This window comes from Bacillus rossius, chromosome 17, assembly GCF_032445375.1.
Source record: "Bacillus rossius redtenbacheri isolate Brsri chromosome 17, Brsri_v3, whole genome shotgun sequence".
Lineage (NCBI taxonomy): Eukaryota > Metazoa > Arthropoda > Insecta > Phasmatodea > Bacillidae > Bacillus > Bacillus rossius.
The window spans coordinates 264,417-285,749 of NC_086344.1; the positions used below are offsets into that span (position 1 = coordinate 264,417).

A 21,333-nucleotide genomic window follows, 5' to 3' on the forward strand; every position below is an offset into this window, starting at 1 on the left:
ATGCATCGGGAAAGGTAGCGGTGTCTCGCCCTGGTCTACGTAAGTAGTTATCTATACAGTGAAACCTCTATCCATCGTTTTACAAAGGACCAGCAGAAAAAAACAATGCATGCAGGAAAACAATAGATGTGGGATTTGTTTACAGACCTCGGTAAATGTATGCATAAGCAATGGTTTCCGAGCTTATTATAAATAAATTCATTATAAAAAATTTAAATAATAGTAATCATTTGTTAAATCAGTTTTACTTTAAATTAAGCAGATCACTAATTTTAAAATACATATGTACATCAATTAACACAATTCACAAATTGAACAGAACAAAATAGTAACAACAAACAGATTTTAAAAAATTAAGAATTTCTGATATTTCACTTTATGTATACGTCTTGCAAGTTCCATAATATATATTACAGTTTACTTTACATATCTCAAATGTATGTATGTAGCTATGTACATATATTAAAGCACAAAAATATTGCATAGTACTAATCCTAGCCCAGAAAGTCACCACCTAAAAAATGCACATTCACAGAAAAATGTTTTGCTCTGCAAATAGTGTATATGTAGATATGTATTAATGTTTCTTTAAAAAATACTTTATTGAAGTTTGTTTGGTGTTGGTATTTTTTTTTTTCAAATGGAACATCACTGATTCCATTCGCAAAATAGTGTCCTGATCCGTGTCACTAACTTTGCAAGAATAGCAGAATGCTTTCACTGTTTCAAAAGCAGCATGTGCTTGAGCAAATGACGGGACCACCTCAGTCTGTGTTGGTTCAGTGTCAGAGTCCTCACTACTGCTGTCCTGGAGAGCTCGAGTTGTTTCACACAAGGCCTGTACACTTCGAATAGGACCACATGTAGCAACTTCTTCGTCAATTCTTGCATATGTGTCGAAGCCAACATTCTGTGTGTCCAGTTTCTCGACATCACCATGAAAATCTTCACCATTTTCTTCCTGAACATCACTTGAGGAAGCTAGAGCACCACATGCAACACCACACTTGGCAAAGCAGTTTGTGGTAGTTGTGGGGGTCACCTTCTTCCATGCTGCAGCAATATAGTGGATAGCTTGCAGCACATTCTACTTGAGTCCCACAGTGCTGCCTTCAGTGGCCATGTCCAGCAGGCACACAACTTTCTGGACTAGCATTCTCCTATGATGGTGTTTAAAACATTTTATAACACCCATGTCCAGTGGCAGGCAAATACTAGTGCAATTTGGAGGGTAGAAGACAACCATCACATTTCTCAAAAAACTAACGTCTAGTGGATGTGCAGCACAGTTATCAATAAAGAGCAGAATCTTCCTGCAACGAGAACCCATTTTGCAATCCAAAGCCCTCAAAAATGAAGTGAATGTATCTGCAGTCATCCATGCATCCATCCATCCATTGATTCATACTTTACTGGAAGCTTTTTCACATTCTTAAAACACCTAGGATTTTTCGATTTCCCAATTACAACTGGCTGTAACTTATTGGAACCGTCACTGTTGGTACACAACAACACTGTTAGTCTGTCTTTAGAATGCTTACCCCATAACAATTTTCTCCTTTCACTGCAAGTGTTCTCTCAGGCAAACAGTTATAGAACAGGCCTGTTTCATCAGCGTTATATATATCGCGAGGTTCATAACCTTCAAGTATCTTCGGAAGATCGTCAAACCAACGACCACTGACCTGTTCATCTACTGATGCACTTTCCCCGCAGACCTTCTTGGAGACTAGGCCATGACGTTCCTTAAACCTTGTAGACCATCCATTTGATGCGGAAAAATTTTTGATGCCTAATCGCAGTGCGATTTGCATCGCTTTCTCTTTTATTATTGTTCCATCAACGGGAATATGCGAAGCCCTTGCTTGCTGGTACCACTTAAACAGTACGTCTTCAACTTCACTGAAATTAGATTCCCTACCAGTCTTTCTTTTTTTACTTGATAGGCCGTATTTGCTGAACTGCGCACGTATTTCTTCACATTTGTTGAAGACAGAATTTTGTGTAGAAGGGGGAATCTCGAGACATTTAGCAACATCCACTCTCTTCTCGCCAGGATTCTTCTCCACTTCTTCGATCTTTAACCTCTCGTCTAGTGTTCTTACTTTTTTCGGTCGGGCCATCACCAGGGTCACAATAAAAATGTTAAAATATATTTAATGTAGCTGCTGAATACTTTCAAATGCACCGTATTTTCACGTGACCACGTGCCAAAAAATGTTTACAGGTACATACATAAAACAAAACAGAAATGAATTAGACCAAAGATCACGAGATACATAAAAAAAAAAGTGCGTAGTTTTACCAACAAGACAAAAAGACCGCCCGAGCGATGAGGTAAAAGCGCAACTATCGATTGTAGAAGTACATTAGCCGCCATCTTAGTTGTTCAACGATCGATACAAGAAAAACAAAGGGCCCGTTCCAACATTTTGAGCGATCAATACGAGAAAAACAAACATTCAAAAACGACACAAACTGAATTATTTAATGTTGTTTATATGGGCTTATTGAAGGGACCATTATAAACAAACGAAAATGTTAGATGCGGGATTCATGCATCGAGGTTCCACTGTATTTAGAATAAAATTTTGGCTGTTAGAACTATGTATAATTCCTTTCTGCTATATTATGTTTCAGAGAAAAATGTTACACACTTTTGAGTGGTTAATGTATAGCAAAAAAAGAATTATATAAAGTTATATACATATGTATAAAATAAATTGTTGGCTATTAGAACTATGTATAATTCTTCTCTGCTATATTACGTATATTAAACAAAATTAATGTTGCACACGTTTGAGTGGGTAACATGATATAGCAAAAAAGAATTATACATAGTTATATATTTTTTAAATAATATGTTGGCTATTAGAACTATGTATAATTATTTTCTGCTATATTATGTTTCACAAAAAAAAAAGTTACACACTTTTGAGTGGGTAACATGATCCAATAAATTCCCGCCCCCGAAATTAATATTGTAGTCACCCCTGAATGTGTTGTAGAAACAGTTTGAGGTTTAATTTTTATTTTGCTCAGAAGGTTTTATGGTGAAGGTGTTCTTAAATATATATAGTTTTTTTTTTGTAGGGATTCTACAAGCACCCGAAGCTGGTTGTTGATTCCATCCTTAGACTTGCTGCTGATTTGTTTGTGTGCAGGAAGAAATATTCTAAGATTTGATAACTGCGCGTACTCAAAATTTGAGTCCAGTTTTTTTTTTTTGTATTACTTGAATTATTCGAGCTTGTTGCTTTTCAGAAACCTAAAATTTGAGTGAGCTTCATTTCTTGTTCCGTACCTTTAGAAAATTTACGACTCTTTCATTAATTCAGAATAAAAGTCACAACCCTAGTATCCTTTACTTTAAAACATAACATGATCTAAATATGTACATAAATACAGTAGAACTTCAGTTTTACATTATGGGATTTACGTATTCCCGTGATTAACGTTTTTTATATGCTTAGTCATTTCCCTATAGTATTAATGCATTATTTTCCCGCTTTATGTAAAAGCATTTTCCGTAGTTTACATTGCAACAGCACTACATTGAATAGAAAACCATCAGAAAACTTTAGACTGAACAATGAAAGTTGAAAGTGAATAGTGTGTTTATTATACGTTACTATCTGTTGTCACGGCATCTTCGCTTGCCATTGTAAACAATCTACTTTTTTTATGTGACGTGCCACAGTAAACCGTACATCCATGAACCAAAATATTGGTGGCATGAACCCCAAAATGAAGTTCGCCCTTTAAACTTTTATCTATATGAATGGAATAGGTTGTATATATAGTTTTTACATTAATAAACAGTGGATTACTGGGCCTTAATTAAAATAAATAAATATGGTTTTTTTCTGTATGTTTGGTGATACTAGTTTTACCACATTAGAAATATTTTAGACAAATAGTTGGCAGCACTGAATGTCCAAACATTGTAACTTGCACCGGAAGCGTTTTTTAACATTTACAATTCTTAAACTTAAACAATCGTTTTGAAAAACATTTTGAAAAACGTTTTGAAAGAATTTTTGGAACTTTCTTTGGAATATCTCTACAATGACTAACTACCAGATCAATATTTTTTTTCCCCCAGCAGTTGCATGAGAGACTTTTACGTAACCAAAATTGTTAAACTAATTTTGTATAAAATATTTCTATATTTTACATTATTATATAATGAACAGGTTTGAATTTTTTTATTCTGTAAAAACTATTATGACTACAGTTTGTACATTATTTATTATTTAATGCAGTTTTACAAATTGTTTTGTTGCATTACTATAATATACAGTAAATCCATGTTAAGTAAATTCTTACGGTTATTAGAAATTTAGACTCGTTAGCAGGAAAATTTTATTAAAAGAGTAAAGTCCTCAAATGGTATGCATTTACAATGCCAGTTCTAATTTCTTCATACTTATGCAGGAAATATTCTTAAGTAGGATTTTCTTGAAAGGGTTTTATTTTACTGTTATAAAAAAATTTAATATTTTTTGGTTTACTAAGTTTTTTAATGAATGTATGAAAAATGCAACTTGCTTGACTCGACTCTGAACTTGCGGGTTGTTACTCAATTTGAACTTGACGCAACTTGAAAAACCACTCCACGCAGATGTCTATCTAAGATAATAGAAAATGACTTGGTAAGGAAGTTCAATTTATTTTCTTATTCCAAACCCAGGTTTTTTCAATCCCTTGTAATAATGGTTTGTTTTATCATTAATTGTTAGTCAAAAGTTTTAGATCAAAATTATAATTTTACAAACAATTTAAACAGATTTTATACTGTGCCTAATAAGGGAGTTATAAATTTTTTTCCATTCAAATCCTGTTTATTACACCCCTTGCAGTCATTGTAGGTTGTATAAAAAATTTTTCAGACAAAAGTTGTAGATAATAATTCAAGGTTTTACAATAAATTAGAACGAATTTGATAGTGTGCATGGTATGGAAATTATGAATTTTTTAAAATTCTACCCTTTTTTTTGAATGCCTTGCAACAATGGTTCATCTTATAAAAATTTTATTCAGCCAAAATTTTTAGATAAAAATGATAACATTTACAAACAATTTGAACGGATTACATTGTGGCCTTACTAAGGGAGTAATAATTTTTTTTTTGTCTTCCAATCCTTGTTTTTCCCACCCCTTGCAGTTATGGCTGGTCATATCAAAAATGGTTTTAGACAAACTGATGTGATATTTTCCATACTATGGCTGTTACAGCGATTTTTCTGTTTTTTTTTTTAAAAAAACCTATTTCTACCAATTAGATTTTATGTATCAGTTTGGAAGAGATTTGTGAAAAATTGTGACAGTTATCGTGTTCACAAAATTATTTTATATATATATGGACCATGAAACAAAAAACAATATAAAAATTTTCTAGAAGTTGCACATGGTAACGGTTACAATAGGTAGTATTTTTTTTCGAAATCTTCCTAAAAAGCAAAATTATTTTGAATGTATTTACATAGTACATACATTATTATTTGTAATCTGAGATAAATATGCTGATTAATTTCATGATTTTTTCTTGCATTTCGGTGCATTATGTTGTATTAACTTTGATTTTAATGTTACATGCTTTTCCGTGTTATTTCTACTTTATCGCAATTCACCTTATCATCTTGTCCCTAATCATTAGAAATTTACTTTAGGTTCTAGTTAATTTAATAATTAATTTAAAAAGATATATATGTACAGTCATGAGATTTGAGATCAACAATTTAAAAAAAATTATGAATTAATTTAATCATCAAAAATTAATTTTTCTGTTTAATTTAATCATTAAATAAAAAAATACTTCTAATCTTTTATCATTTAGTGGTGATGGTTTATTTTCCTTTGTTCTAATTCCATTTCACATAAGCTCTTCTGATTGAATACTGACACCATCAGATAGTGAACCATTTTTTTTTATTCACATGTATTGTGATTCAAATGTTCTCCACAATTGCAGATATGTGCACTAAATAACACAACCTAATTTAAAAACTCAGAGCACCACTCACAATTCCGAGAACAATTTTTTTTGCACTATTGCAGTTATAAATATGGGTACTTAAAATATTTCAATCATTAAAACAATGATGGTAAAAATACCGTACACATACATGTAGTACAGTGAAACTTTGTTAATAAAATACCTGTTAATACCACTTATTAATACAAAGTGTTTTCATAGTCCCTATAAATAACATTATTAAGTAATTTGTTTGGTACAAATGTATGGTTAGTATTCAATACAAAGTGGTTTTTGTTCCAAGGGTAAACAATTACACATAGTAAAGGATGGTTAGTACAAATAGAATAAATTAAAGAAACAATGTGAATTTTATACTAAAATAATACTGATGTCAGCTTTGGTTCATTGTAGGTTGGGGAAAAGAGGGTGAAAATAATTTTTTCCCAAAATTACGGTAGTACTATGTCATTTTGAAGTAATTTCTAAACCTTTACTTCATTGTTCTCTCTTAAGTTCTTTTAAGTGTGATGCAGTGGAAAAAAATGGGTGCGTGTACTTAGGTACGCGCATGAGAAGTTATACTTCTTTGGCATCATTAAAAATAATTTTTAATTGCATGCAAATAATTCTCCATGGTTGCGTTAAACGTTTAACGCAACCTTGTTGGAAGTCGCATTAGAAGTATAACTTCAATAATTTTTGAGCCACATGTGTAGCCGGCCTTAATTTGTATTTTACTATCCTTACAAAAAGTACTTTTTGTGCTGTATAAAATTGTCAATTTGGTTTAGTAATTATATAAAAATTTTGATTAATTTTCATAATATTGATTAATACAAACCTCGTTATTGTAAAAGGGACAATTATAGTCCCTTCATGTTTGTATTATTATTGAGGTTTTGAGTGTGTGTATAAATTGTTGCTTAGCTAACAATACCACCTAACTAACATTTTAGTAACTTTAGATAGAGTTAGGCCAGTATAGGCCTAGCTGTAAAGTTACAGAAAATGTTAAGTTATATGTAATTTTTTGCTAAGCAACCATATTAAAAAAAATCTGTGTAATGATTTTTTAAAAAATGATATTTGTTTATCTGTTTACATTTACAGCTGTGCAAATAATGTGCAAGTGTGATTTTAATTGGTGATTACTAGGGACAAGATTATTTGGTGAATTGCGGTGAAATGGAAATAGCTCAGAAAAGCAAGTGAGTACACCATGTAACACAGAAATTGAAGTTAAGGGGTCGTCCATTAATCACGTGATGTTTTTTTTTAGCAAATTTTTAACCCCCCTCCCCCCTAGTGATTTGTGGTGAGGTTTCAGACTACCCCCCCCCCCCCCCCCCCCCAACACCAAATAAATCACGTGTATTTTTTTTGGTACAAAATATTTTTAAATATTTCCGAATATTATCTTTAAATATAGGTATTATCTAATTTAATTCTGGAAAATTAAGCACAGTGATAAAAATGTCCAGACACACATTAAGGTTGCGGGTTTATTTTATTCTCATTGGCATAAAAATAATAAAGGAAAGGCTTATATGTGATTTACGCATGTATTCGGTGCCAAAATCACAGTCTTACTGGAACCGGCAAGCCGAGCCGGGTGGTTCATGTTGCGGCGGGCTGGGATATTGTTGCCTGGCTACGGCGAGTCAAGGTCACGCGTCGCTTTTCGGTTTAGTAAAAATCGCGCGAAAAAATTAATACACGTGATATCTCTCTACACCCCCCCACCCCTTGTGATATTTCGTGATTTTTCCCGAAACCCCCCCCCCCCTCCCCTTTTCGAGCCTCACGTGATTAATAGACGATCCCTAATACACCAAAAAAAGCACAGAATGAAATTAAAAACATGAAATTTAATCAAAATACGTAATCTTTTAAATATTAAATTCAGTGACAGTAATTTATTAAGCATGAAGTTTGTACCACATTTTGCACAAAAAAAATTGGAAAGATTTTACTGCTTTTTAATTAGTTATTCATTATTACATTACGATGTTAGTATGTGTAGATATTTCAAACACAAAAAATACTTAACAGATTTATTTTATTTGTTCTGAATAGTTAGAAGAGCTTATTTATTACAAATAATTATATTGTAAAAGTGCATCGTGTAGTCAAAATAAAACTATTTATGAAAAATTATAGTATCAAGGAATATGCTATTCATTTTTATAAACAGATTTCATAAAAAAAAACCAAAGTCGACAAAGTCTCCTATTTCTAGGGATGGGGCGACCAAATCCAATATCCGCCGAATCCTGGGGATTCGAAGCTTCGGCAGGTCTGATATAGGATTCGTCAAAGGATTCGGTTTTTTACTATTTACGGAAAAAAAATACAGTAAAACTCGCCTACGAGGTCCCGCATGGTAGGTTTTTCTGTATAAAGCGTTTAAATTGCCCGAGGTCTCATCATTTACGCCATTAAAAATGTGATATAAAGTCCGTTAAAATTTTTTCTGAAACTTCCTGTCTCAAATAATGGCACACGTAAATATGAAGAAAAGACAAATGAACAACAGCATACGAAGAAATATGGATGATGTACCATAACTACAGTACAAACCCAATAGTTATTTTAAGATAATTACCATAAAAAGAACAAGATTCTTTGTAGAATACCATAATTACTACAGAAGCATGATAGCTACCTTATTTGCACTATAGTTACCGTAACAATGGAGATGTATATTTCCCGTGATAGTAATGTATTATTTATTTATGACATATTAAATTAAAGAACATTGTTGGAAAAAAAAGGATGTTAAACTTTGATATGTACGGTTGGCACATGTTTCTAAGAAATAATGTGATCTGAAAGAATGCAGTACCACTACGAAAAGTGAAAATGGTACTCATGGATTTTTAGGTTATGGCAGTCTCTTTTGTTTTTCAGTAATATCGGCCGAAAAGTAACAAGCGTACTGTATCGGAAGTCGGCAGAAATGCAGATTCAACTAAATATTGGCAAAATCGGCTTCTTCAGTACAGCTCTACATTTGATGACATGAGTAAACATATTTCAGATTTCAGGATATTGAAAAAGACTTTAATTTCCATGTAGGTTTATTGTATGTTTTTTTTGCAAGTGTAAATTGAATTAAGTAAATTGATTTTATTTTTATTACTTTCAATTGATTAAACTTTAATGACCAGTTACAGATAAGCAATACAGCATTACAGGTTAAGCAATTTTACTAAAGCATTCCAGCCACGCAGGTTGCCAGTGAGAGATGCTTTTCTGCTGGAAACACTATCTCCAATCGTAGAGCTAATTTAACTCCTGAACGTGCAGAACAAATTATTGTTCTGCATGATAGATTAAAGAACAGAATTTAATACTCTGTGACAATCTCTCTCAGAATTATTGTGAGGGAAAGTGGAAATGTTGAAACAATGTGAATGTACTTTTCAAACAACATGATTTTTGGTGCTAAGTTTGTTGAAGCTCAGTAAGGACTCCAGAAAAATTGACAAGGATGAAATTTTTCCAAAGATATGTTACATTTACACAAACATATACTTGGTTATGTTAGTTGGATAATAATGAACCAATGGAAACAGGTAAGATTCAATGGAAAAAAATGTTATTTTTTTTCTAGCAGTGCAAAATGTAAACACACTCTGTAAATAGTTACCCAAAATTAATAAGCCCACTTCATTTGAATACTTTATTCAAACATTATACGTACTAAGTTTAAAATAAATATAATTTCCCAAAAGTGTAACTGTACCACAAAAGCTCGAGCTCGGCTCGAAGTAAAATTCTTAGGCTCGCAGACCTCTAGTTATTTATAGAAAAAATCGTAACCGCTAATCTGTACTAAACCTGAAATTTCTCAAGAAAAATTTTTTGTCTTTATATACACTTATACCAGAAATGTACCAAACTACATGTGATAAAGTCAAGGGACTTTTAGTGCAAGCAGAATACATCTCACTTACATTAGACATGTGGACATCATCTGTTTAAAAAGATTCGGGTTTGGGTTCGAGATTCGGCAATTCCAGTCTAGAATTTGAGTTAGGGTTCGGATTCGAGGAAATCAGGATTCAACCCATCCCTACCTATTTCAAAAAAGAAATTGGCCTGGAAATAAAACCATAAACTCTTGTCTCTAGTAGTCACTCGCCCACCACGCAGTGGCTCTTCCGGTAGGTTCGGTCGCTACCTGCCGTGACTGCGACGTGAGTGCGTGCACACACCCTCGTCGTCGCTTTGTCGAATACAGGAGACTTGACTTTGGCCGCTCGCCAGTTCCAATCCTCTGTTTGGATTCTTCACGTCTCGGTCCCAGGGGACAGTTGTCCAGGTCAGCGGGGCGTCACGCATTCAGAAATAGCTTTATTGGCTTTTTAATTTTGCGCAGAGCTATGTTTTGCTTATCTGTTTGTAATTTGGTATTTGTGTTTTGTTCTTACTGTCTCGTTCAGAGTGTGAGTTTTAACATCCTTGTTTGTGTGTTTGTATTCTTCTGTCTTTCGTTGTGTTGTGGCGCCTTCATGTGTGCGGTGCTGGTGGGTTATGTCGCATCTACCTGCGAGTGTGGTGGCTGCCCGCACGGATTGTTCTCCTTGCGGGCGGAGCCCACCTTGCGTGGTGCAGACATGCTTGCGGTGCCTTGACAAGGGCAAGGACTGCTTTCTTTGTGTATTTGTGTATGTTCGACCCCACCTCAAAAGTTGCAAAACTGTTGGTGGGCATGCCACAAATTTAATAAATAAATAAATAAATAAGTCGGTTTCATTTCATGCACATATTTTATTTCAACAGTAGTTGTAGTAAGGACAATTTCGAATGTTCCAGTACAGGAAATATAACACGGTAAAGTCATTAAAATCACGTCAATAGCCATTTACAACAAGTACACAACTGTATGTGAATTTTTCTTAAGAACGACAAGTTTTCATTACACCTTAACACATTTTACATGTAAAATATTTACAATAGTTAGCCAGCCTTCTGGCTTGTCTTAATATTTATGGAAGTTTCATTTTGGAGAATGCTAATTTTTGTGTATTCATTAGGCCAGAATTTTGCCATATATTAACATTTTTGGGGTCATGTTCATGCTGTTGTAAACACAACGCTAATGTGTGCAGATGAAGTATAGCGAAAAATTGTGTACAAACAGCATATTACCATCACGCTTCAATGTAATTTTCCTAAAAAATTTAATGAAAAAATTTTGAGGACGAGTGTGTTAGTTGGGTAATCTGCTTCGAACAAGCCTGAAACTTATCACAAGCAACAATGGCTGTTTAGAATTAATGAAGGCCGTGGTAAAACTACACATGAAATACAGTTTTTTTTAATATTTAGCATATTTTAACAACTAGTTGATTTTAAATTGTAGATATTTAAAATAATGCAAAACAAATGTCTTTACGAAATGCGTACAGACATTTAGTACAGGTTTTTTTAATAAATAGTTTTTACTATTAATAAATCAAATTCATCATACAGAAACACATTTTAAAACACTGTAGTGAGTTTTTGGTAGCAATTACAAATGCACAAACAAATTCTGGGGACATAGCAGATAGTTGGAAAGACATTGGTAAAATAACTACCATGAAACTTACTGTTAGTTATTTGGGTTTTATTTTAGCATATTAAAATTGCTTTAGATCAGCATAAACATGAAAATTCACTTAACACTCTGTTAACATCCATAGTCAAACTAAACACTGCACAAATTACATATCATTTAATTTCTGTATCACCACTCGTCATAAAATAATCAATTTTAAAACAATAAAAAACATGTACATGAAATTTATTGCCGCCAAGTAACTTTTGGAATACTGTATCTTTGTGTTGATGCTACAAGTGTACGTCACATAGCCCTTAACTCTAATGTGTAGTCAACTAGGAATTTGAGTATGTGTCATACTGAAGCTAATTGCACATAGATTTTTTTTTAAGAAACCTTATAAAATATTTTAATAGTTTGTACAAAGGAACTGAATGTTTAGGATTGTAAAATTAGTACTTTGAACTTGACCTTAAATTGCAATGAAAATAAAGTTTTTCTACCATCATACAACGGCCATGAAATCTCATTACAGTTTTGCAACGTACTTGAGAAAAACCCAGAATTTTGATACTTAATAATGAAAGAATCTTATAATTTACATCTTGTAGGATCTGAAAAAATAAATACCGTATATACTCGTGTATAGCGCGCCCTTTTTTCCCCTCAAGTAAGGGAAAAAAATAAGGATGCGCGCTATACACGGAAAAAAAAAAGGGGGGTGGGGAAGGGAGGAGTGGAAGTCGTTAACTGCCAGGTGATTGTTGACGTTTCTGGCCAGCCCCCCACACATACGCACAAGCAACAAGGCCTCTCTTTCACACACACACACACACACACACACACACACACACACACACACACACACACACGTACACACACACGTACACACACACGTACACACACACGTACACACACACGCACACACACACACACACACACACACACACACACGTACACACGTGCGCGCGCAAGCTCGCACGTCTCTTGTTTATTTTTAGACCTCCCCCTCTACACAAAGCCAACGCAGCTAGTAAAATAAAAGAGAGAGAAAGAATGTTGTCGCCATTCCCCCTCCCACTTCCTTCGCTTCCTCGTCCCAGCTGCTACCGGTGAGTCATCTAATCCTCCGCGCGTCTCTGTTACTGCCTGCCTCCCTCCCTCCGCCCAAGTACCAGTTGTGACGATACAGCGCTTCATTATCTTCCGTCTACACAGCAGAGTTTAAGTATTTTCCTGACGCATCACCACACATCAATTTAAATTATCATTTGTTTCACACGTACAGGTACCACAAAATGTTAGTAAAATTTATTTATGGGGAAAAAAAATTTTTTCTTTGGAATTTGTTGCAAAAATCGTGGTGCGCGCTATACACGAGGGCGCGCTATACACGAGTAAATACGGTACTTCAAAGTGAAATATTTTATAGTGAATTTCTACAGTAGATAAAAGAAAGTCCCAGTTATAAATTTCAATAGCAATGACTGTAAGTATTGTAGTCTTGGTACGAGGTAACAATTAAAGAGTAACTCAAACAGTTTTACATAAGCGCATGCGCGAGTACTGCTTTGTTGTTTCCTCGCTTGTAGCACCACCCACGCAAAATGGCAACACCTGAGCATAAAGCGTTTTGTGTTCTGCAATTTTCTAAGAGTGAATTCTGTTATTTCAGTTCAGTGTGCTTTTCGTTTAAAGTTTAATGGTGATCCTCTATCCGCCGATGGTATAGGCCATTCGAGACAACTGACCTCTTTATTTTCTGGCCTCCATGTTCAACTGACGTAGCACCCTGCAATTTTTTTTTCCTTTGGGGCTTTGTAAAAGATTGTGTCTACGTTCTGCCATTACCTAATGATTTGCCAGAGTTGAGACACAGAATTGAAGAGGCTATTGCTTCCATTACTCCGGACGTGGTAACCAAAGTGTGGGAAAATTGAACTTGAGGTTGGATTGTGTGCTGTATAACTTGTAAGAAAAACTAGGTTAGTTTACCTTCAATTTGATGTATGTTTTTTTTTTTTTTTTTTTTTTTTTTAATAGTCTGAATCAACTGTTATACGATTGAAACTGGGACATAATGTGTATATGTATCTTAGAAGTTACATATTCTTTGGCATTATGACCCTCATTGCTATTGCCAAATAAATTGTGAATGCACATCATGCACCTGTGTCACATTGCACATTTGCTTAGAATCCGTTTATAAAGCTTCAACTGTAATGAAGCTATGATCTTGTCTTTATTCTTTCTGACTTGGAGTAACGGTGACTCCAAATCAGGAAAGTCGCGAAAACTAACCAAAAAGGACCTGAAATAAACAGTGACTGTGCTGGAAGTCGGTAAACTTCCATTTCCAGCAGCACTTTGCTAGCTTGGATGCATTTTTTTGGGTCACATTTTAGTTTATAGTCGCACATTAAATAAAAATATTTGGACTCCGTCCGTTTAAATCATGTGCAAACTATTCCTGAAAAGGTTTTGGTTTTCTACCTAAAAAAAAAATCTGCACGTTCCTGCAAATAGTTGGCCTGTTTCGATTTGTGTTTGAGAGTCTTATTCTTATTATATATATACATAAAATTACCCCGTTATTGAAAAATAGTATAAAGAAAATTTTATTAAAATGTGTGAAATTTGTTCATCTGGTATTTGTAAACACCCTGATAATGTGCACTTTCAATTTGTATGTGACTATTATTTTATGCAGAATAGTGTTGACTCATGCAGGAAATAAAAAAAAAATTACACTCATATAACAACATTATCCTGTGGGACCTATTTTCTTTCCAAAATTTCGGTATGTAGGACACACACTTTGTTTTCAGGGCGCCAGGTATTTGCGGGAAAATACGATATCTCTGTTTGTGTTTGAAAGTATAGCATGTTAGCTAGCAATTTATAACAAGATTAGGCTATTTTGTTGGTCATTAACATGAATTGCTTCTTCTGCTATACCTATTTAAAATTCTCTGCATTTTATAATGATGATATACATTTTTTTAGGCCCGATAATAAACACTTTTTCTAACTGTGTTGGTGCCAATTCAAATTATTAGTCGACTGTTATGTTCTTAAGTGCACAAATACAGTTTCACTTCCAAAAATAAATTGAATAAATATTGGTTTTTATTTTTTAGATTGTACTTTTAATCAGTTTTAATGAACACTGTATTTTCACTGAATAAAGTAATAAAATGTAATTTAACCAAGATCTTCCTATTTTATATATATATACTCACACACATAAGTTATTTTGTAATTTTTTTTCTTGTGTTTGGTTATCTGAAAGCAGTGTATTACAGTAAGTCCTCGGTTTACGTCGGGGTTACGTTCCTGAAAACCGCGACGTAAATAGAAACGACGCAAAATGAGCCATGTTTCATGCCACCGGCCGACCACGGCCCAAGGTCGGCCGGAAGCGCTGGCATACAGACTAGTGATGCACCGATTCCGATACCGATTAACGATAATCGCCGATAATTACATTTTACCGATTAATCGTTATCACCGATTATTTAAATACCGATACCGATGTAAGTTGTATTTTACGCATCCTTTATTTTCTCGTCAGATTTCGTAGACATATTTCGCCGCATATCTTACGCCAGATTTTAAATAAAAAAAATTAGGCGCACACTCACTATTTTAATTTAGTATTCATTCCCGCCGCTATTTATTTTGTAAACACGCAACTAAGAACCATAGATACCTGCATACAGATCAAAGTTGTACTGCCAACTTTAGAATAAGACAGCATTAAAGTGGTTACGATTACGATCAGGTTTAGCAGCGCTAGCAATCATAGTGAGAAATAATGAAAACGTCCGGAAGGAGAGAGCGGTTGCTTTAGCACCAAATGTTTGCGAACTTCAGTGTTGGCTAACTTTCCTGTTATTGGCGTCTTTGTTGACATCATATAATCTATGGAAGTATTCCGAAGGTGTTGTGTTTTTAAACGTAAATGTTTATTATTGCGAATGCGTATTTATTAAAACGAGACTGTTTTAAACAATGGCGCCTGTGAAGATATTTTAATTCTTAGTATTGCTTGATATATTATTATTTGTTTAATTTAGCTGTTGGAAAATGAAAATGTGATAAAATAATCGGTAATCGGTTTGAATCGGTATCGGCCGATGTTTATGTTGGTTATCTGTATCGTTTCGGTAATCGGTAAAGCCTTATCGGTGCATCACTAATACAGACGTGACAACGGGCAATTTTATCAGCAATTTACAACCGACAGCGTGGGAAACAAGTCCAACTAGTACTTCTCAGCTTTATAGAATGGTTATTTAACCAGCTGCTTTATTACCTTTATTGATTGAAATATAAAAGCAGATATATAGTCGTTTGGAAGACATCTTATGAAGAAAAAATCATAAATTGCAGTGAGCTGATACTGTAGGCCTACTACAAACGCATTTAATCACGATAAAGTTAACAACGGCACGTTTAAAACTCCGGCCAACTCAATGATATCATAGCGACTGAAGTGTAGAGCTGTAGCAAACCGTATGTATTCGTTACTGAGTAACGGGTGCGGCATCTAGTAACGAGTAACGAAACGTTACACACGAATGCATTTCGTTACTCGCATTTTTCGTATGTTTTACGCATGCGCGCGCTGATTCGTTACAAAGAACGATGTTTGTTTATTAAGAAAAGTATAATTTGGAAATTCGTCGTCCAAGTTTTTTACTGTTTATTAAAGGTATTGTGTGTGTAGACAAAGTTTGAGATTGGAACAGAAACAACGCAAGAAAGTATTTTTTACAAATTATAAATATGTATGTTTTTGTTTTTTATTATCGCGTATTTTCACGTTTTTTGTTCTTATCTTAAAAGAGATATTATAATAAAGCTGCTCTAATGAGATTTTATTGTTTCTTGGTTAACAAAAGCTGTTAATTATCAAATACTTTTAATTGTTTATATTCGATTTATTATTATTTACGCGACGTCATACTGTACGCGTACGAAATACGACTCGATTCGTTGCTGTTACATAACATAGCATGTTATGCGGTATCAGAAGTAACGAGTAACGATACGAAAGTAATGAGTACTAATTGTTATAGTAACGAATACATACGGGTACACTTTTTTTAGTTACTTTTACACCTCTACTGAAGTGCCAAGGAGTTGGACGAAAAGTGGTAGCGGGCGGGCTGGTAGTATTGCATCACCGCGCGGAGAGCAGCGGAGAGCAGGAAGCGTCCCTCATGATGTATGATAAGATAAAGCGGTGAACGTGTAGCTTACGCTACATAGCATAAATTAACTACCGAAGGAAACAAAGAATTATAAACGAATTATATACGGTTTTTTGGTTAAAATAAAGATTTACGGTCATTGTAAACGACGTTATTGTGAATCGGCGACAACTTAAATTGAAACATGAGTACTCAAACATTAGCGACGTTAATCCGAAACGACGTAAATCGGTACGACGTAAATAGAGGACTTACTGTATTTAATATTTATTTATATATAGACACATGTTTAAATGCTGGAGTGATTACAGTTTAATTTAATTTTATAATACATACACACACACACATATATATATTTATAATAAACTTTACAAGGTTTTCGTTAACATTTGCATCCTGTGTACTGTTGCTGTGTGACAAACTGCTATAGACCGACCGACCAACCACCCAAAGTAATTAAATATATTAAAATATTTATTTGAATACATTTAACATATAAAAATATATTACAACATTTAATGTACAAATGACAGTCATATATCAATAATTTATTGTGGACTTGAGAACATTGATAAACATCTTTAAAAGTTAACTACAGTAATGTTATGTATAAAGTATGTACAATATTGGTCCATATCAATATTTACATCAATAAATAACACAGTTTAATTTATGCCTTTAACATCACAGATAAAGATATAGATTAGAGATATTTTTAATATTGACATTTTCCAGCACACACATAAGTGATAAAAATACTTGCATGAAAATTTATTTGGCTTTCTTTTACATGCTTCAAAGTCTTTTTTGAGCTCAAAATCTTTACTACGTTGGGTACAAGGGAAGATTTTCAAAATCACGTTCACATCACTTAATTCTAGAAAACTCGCAAAGATTTACAAATTCAAAACTCACTCAACCTATTTTCTATTTGTGGAACTTAATACTGAAAGCATTCAAATAATTTATTTACTATGTAAATGCAAATTAGTAATGTAATGACAAATTAGTCATGAATTGGTTAATGTTATCAATGCCAGACAAAATATGACTCCCAATTTTAAAAGTTATGTATATAGAATAAAGGCATAATAAATATTTGACTATTATCTTGTTTGTAGTTTTTGCTATGTCATGGCATGTTACTCCAACACACTGTCTGCTCAATCTTATGCTATCACAAATTTTTAAAAGGTAACACTTTGATTTGATTATCAAGATACATAAATATATATTTTAAAAATTCTAAGAAGCAAAATATTTCCAAGCAGGACTATTTCGGTTGGAATAAAAGTACATAACAAAGATGATTAAAAAAGTACGTATTATGTACAAAGATTATCACTGAGATGAAAGTTTGTAACATCCATTCAATACTTTAAATCTTCTTATAATAAATACAAAGTCTTTCATATAATTTGCATGGAAATATAGGATTATAAAACCATACATCTATATTTAGAAACTTTTATATACACATCAATGTTTCATTTTTAATTAAATAGCAGAAACTTTGTAGTTCTTCAACTAGTGTAGTAGTAGTAGTAGTAGTAGTAGTAGTAGTTTTTTTTTTTAAAGCGGTTACTATAACAATACCCTTTTTGTAAATTATTCTATTTATTTTTACATTACACATCACTAAATGATCATTTAGTCTTATTTACTCTCTGCAGAGAAAATCCATTGAGATTTGTTCTGATGAAACTCACATATTCATCAATGTATTAGTCGGTATGCCAATATGTTGTGCACATCCAATTACTGTGTAATGCAAAGCCAAATTTTTAAACACGGCAACCAAGAAACATTGAAACTGTTACTTGATTTTCTTTGTCCTTTTTTAATTCTAAAAGTCATGGAGTACCAACATGCCAAGATCAGTAATAAAAACTTATACACATGAACTATATCAAGTGATCACAAATACAGCACCTCATGTGTTAGAATTATGTTGGCAATATTAACTATCAGCCACTAATACAAAAAGTTGAGAACCACCTAATTTAATACATTAATTAAATATTTATGCCGTTAACATGTTTGATTTTACACAATGCAAAAAAACAAATTCAGTTGTAAAAGTGGAATAAACATGGGGCTAATTGACTCAAATAAGTTAGAGACATACTGCAGAGCTTAGTAGTTTAGGCCAGAATATATAGTTATCACCAAAAATAACTTAGTGAATGTGTTTTTGTCGGAAGTGATACAGAAGTTTCAATACCACAGGATAATAACTACACTATTAGAAGATAGCAAAAAAAAAAGGGGGGGGGGGGGAAGGTGGGTTTATATAATTTGCAAGTGTATTGGGCAAAGTATTGTATTAAATAATTCCTGAGTAAAAAATTAATGGCTCCCAAAGGATACAAAATATTTTGACGAGCCAATTTTCTAGGTACAGATAGTAGCATAGGGGAAAAACCCCATAAAACACTCAATCTACATCCTTAATTAGTTGAAATTTATTCCATAATGAGATAAGTCATTATAAACATATTTACCTGGAATTTATCTAGTATATTTACAACTGGCACAAATATAATTTTTTATTTTTGATTAACACATCACATAAAGACACTGACTGACCCATTCAGATTAATTTGCTTCCTTTTTTGAATCATCTTTCATTTCTGATTTGCAAGAAGTCATGATACTTATCACTACTGCTTAATTTGTGTTGTGCCTTCAGCTAAACTGAACAGTTTGTAAATCCGCTTCTGACAATCACACCTGCACACAGCAAAACATCCAAATGTCCGCACTCCAGACATTTGCTTGCAAGAAAGAGTCGTGCAAGTGACGATTGACTGACTGTGAGGTTGATTTGGCCTTCAAGGGTGGTAACTGAGCTGATAAAGTACTGCCACATGAAACATTGACAAAGGTGACAAAGTGTATTATTCTTTTAGCGATCAAGCTCACAGACACGTCTGCAGTGCAACATATGCCTGCATTCGAACGAGAAGTCTTTATCTCCAGTCATCAGTGGTGATGCGTAATGCTGTGCTCTCGTGCTTGATTTCCATGCAGTGCTGCCAAGTTTTAAATTTTTTTTTATACGTAATCTTTACTGATTTTGTCACCCAGTGACGAAATTACGGAGTATTATTTATTTATCATTGAAACAGAAAAAAAAAAAACTAACGATACGCCTGAAATGCTGTGTATATCAGCGTATCGTACAATAAATCTGGCTCCTGTAACAGGAAGGTAAATTTTTTGTTGAGTAATAAACATAAATTGAAATCCTGGAACTTATTTTAGCGGTTTGCAAACCTGTATTTTTAAATTATTCAAATCTGAAACTTATAATAGCATTTTTAACATTAAATAGTTTGTAAAAGTGTATGATTTTTTTTTAAACTATTGAGTGGATTACTTTGCTAGTTACTGTGTAATAAATAGTGTTATTTTGAGAGTCTAATATTTGGCGTCAACTTCATCGCTTTCGTTTTACACCCATTATGTTGTGTGAATGAATGTGATTACGGATGGGTGTGCCGGGCAGTTGGGAGCACTGTGTAAGTTTTATCTCCTTGATTATTATCTGTACTAAGTCAAACATTACCCCAGCTGTTGTATCAAGAGTACACTGTTTCTACACATGAATGGAACTAGCGTTCGTTAGAAGTGGTTTCCGCCTCCCTAGAGAATTTCCTCGCTCCTCTGTAGCACGCCTCGGTGCTCTGTCTGTTAGGTTTGCCAGCAGCAGCGGGGTGATGCAGGAAAGTGGCCCTTATAGGCGTCCCCACCATGCCTTATTCTCACATCCTTATGCTGTGCAGTACTGCACTTTCTGGGCAGGATGCATGTTGTTCGCCGTTTGTTGGCTTCCTGTCCCTTTTGACGCAGGTCACTCGAAATAACTCCCGCAGTAGTTTACAAGTGCCTGAGTGACTGTCACGTGACAGTGACATGCGGTTTATCACCGTATCAGCCATGTGCAAACTGAATTTAATGCCCCATTTTGGTAGGATTATGTGGTAAGCAATCAACACGTTACCGATTTAAAATTTAGGCATTCATGATAGTCAGTTTTAGAGTCTATTAAAGTTAAATGCACAATTGCGACTATTTAGTTATGCAGTGTATCCTCTGATAATACTTTAGCTGTTATTCTAACAGTATTTGTAGTGAATTTTTTTTAACCTGTATTGGCCAGAGCTCGATTGTTTGCCAATTTTAGTTTAAACATTTACATTTTGATGTTTCACCGACACTATTTTGAAGCCGAATAGTAAGGATTTGAAATTCAACAGAAATCAAGCAATGTTTTGACCATCAAATAAAGATAATTGGTTGTATAACTGTAGAGGAAAAAAAAAAAAACAATTTCTAGGCTTTCAATGATTATGTTTATTTTACTCAAACTTTCAATAAATTAAAAGTTGTAAATACTAAATTTTCTCGGGGGAAGGAACCCCTGCTATATTAATAGAAATACCAACTATTCCCCCTTTTCCTTAGCACTTCACAACATTGATATCACTTCACCTACCATCCACCACTGGTCATAGAAAGTATTTCAAACTGTTCATATTAGCTTGGACACATTACAATAAAGCCAAAATTGGCCACAG

At 33.8% G+C, this 21,333-nt stretch overlaps 1 long non-coding RNA gene across 4 annotated transcripts in view; it reads left to right on the forward strand.

Moving 5' to 3' along the window:
* Positions 1–21,333, forward strand: part of LOC134540533 (uncharacterized) — a 40,384-nt gene that overhangs the window by 12,455 nt on the left and 6,596 nt on the right. For 3 of the 4 annotated variants that reach the window (XR_010076453.1, XR_010076451.1, XR_010076452.1), the window contains one exon: positions 7,136–7,281. This is a non-coding gene — a long non-coding RNA (uncharacterized LOC134540533). Of the gene's footprint in view, positions 1–7,135; positions 7,282–21,333 lie in introns of those variants that run through there. The other variant, XR_010076454.1, reaches the window with a different exon arrangement.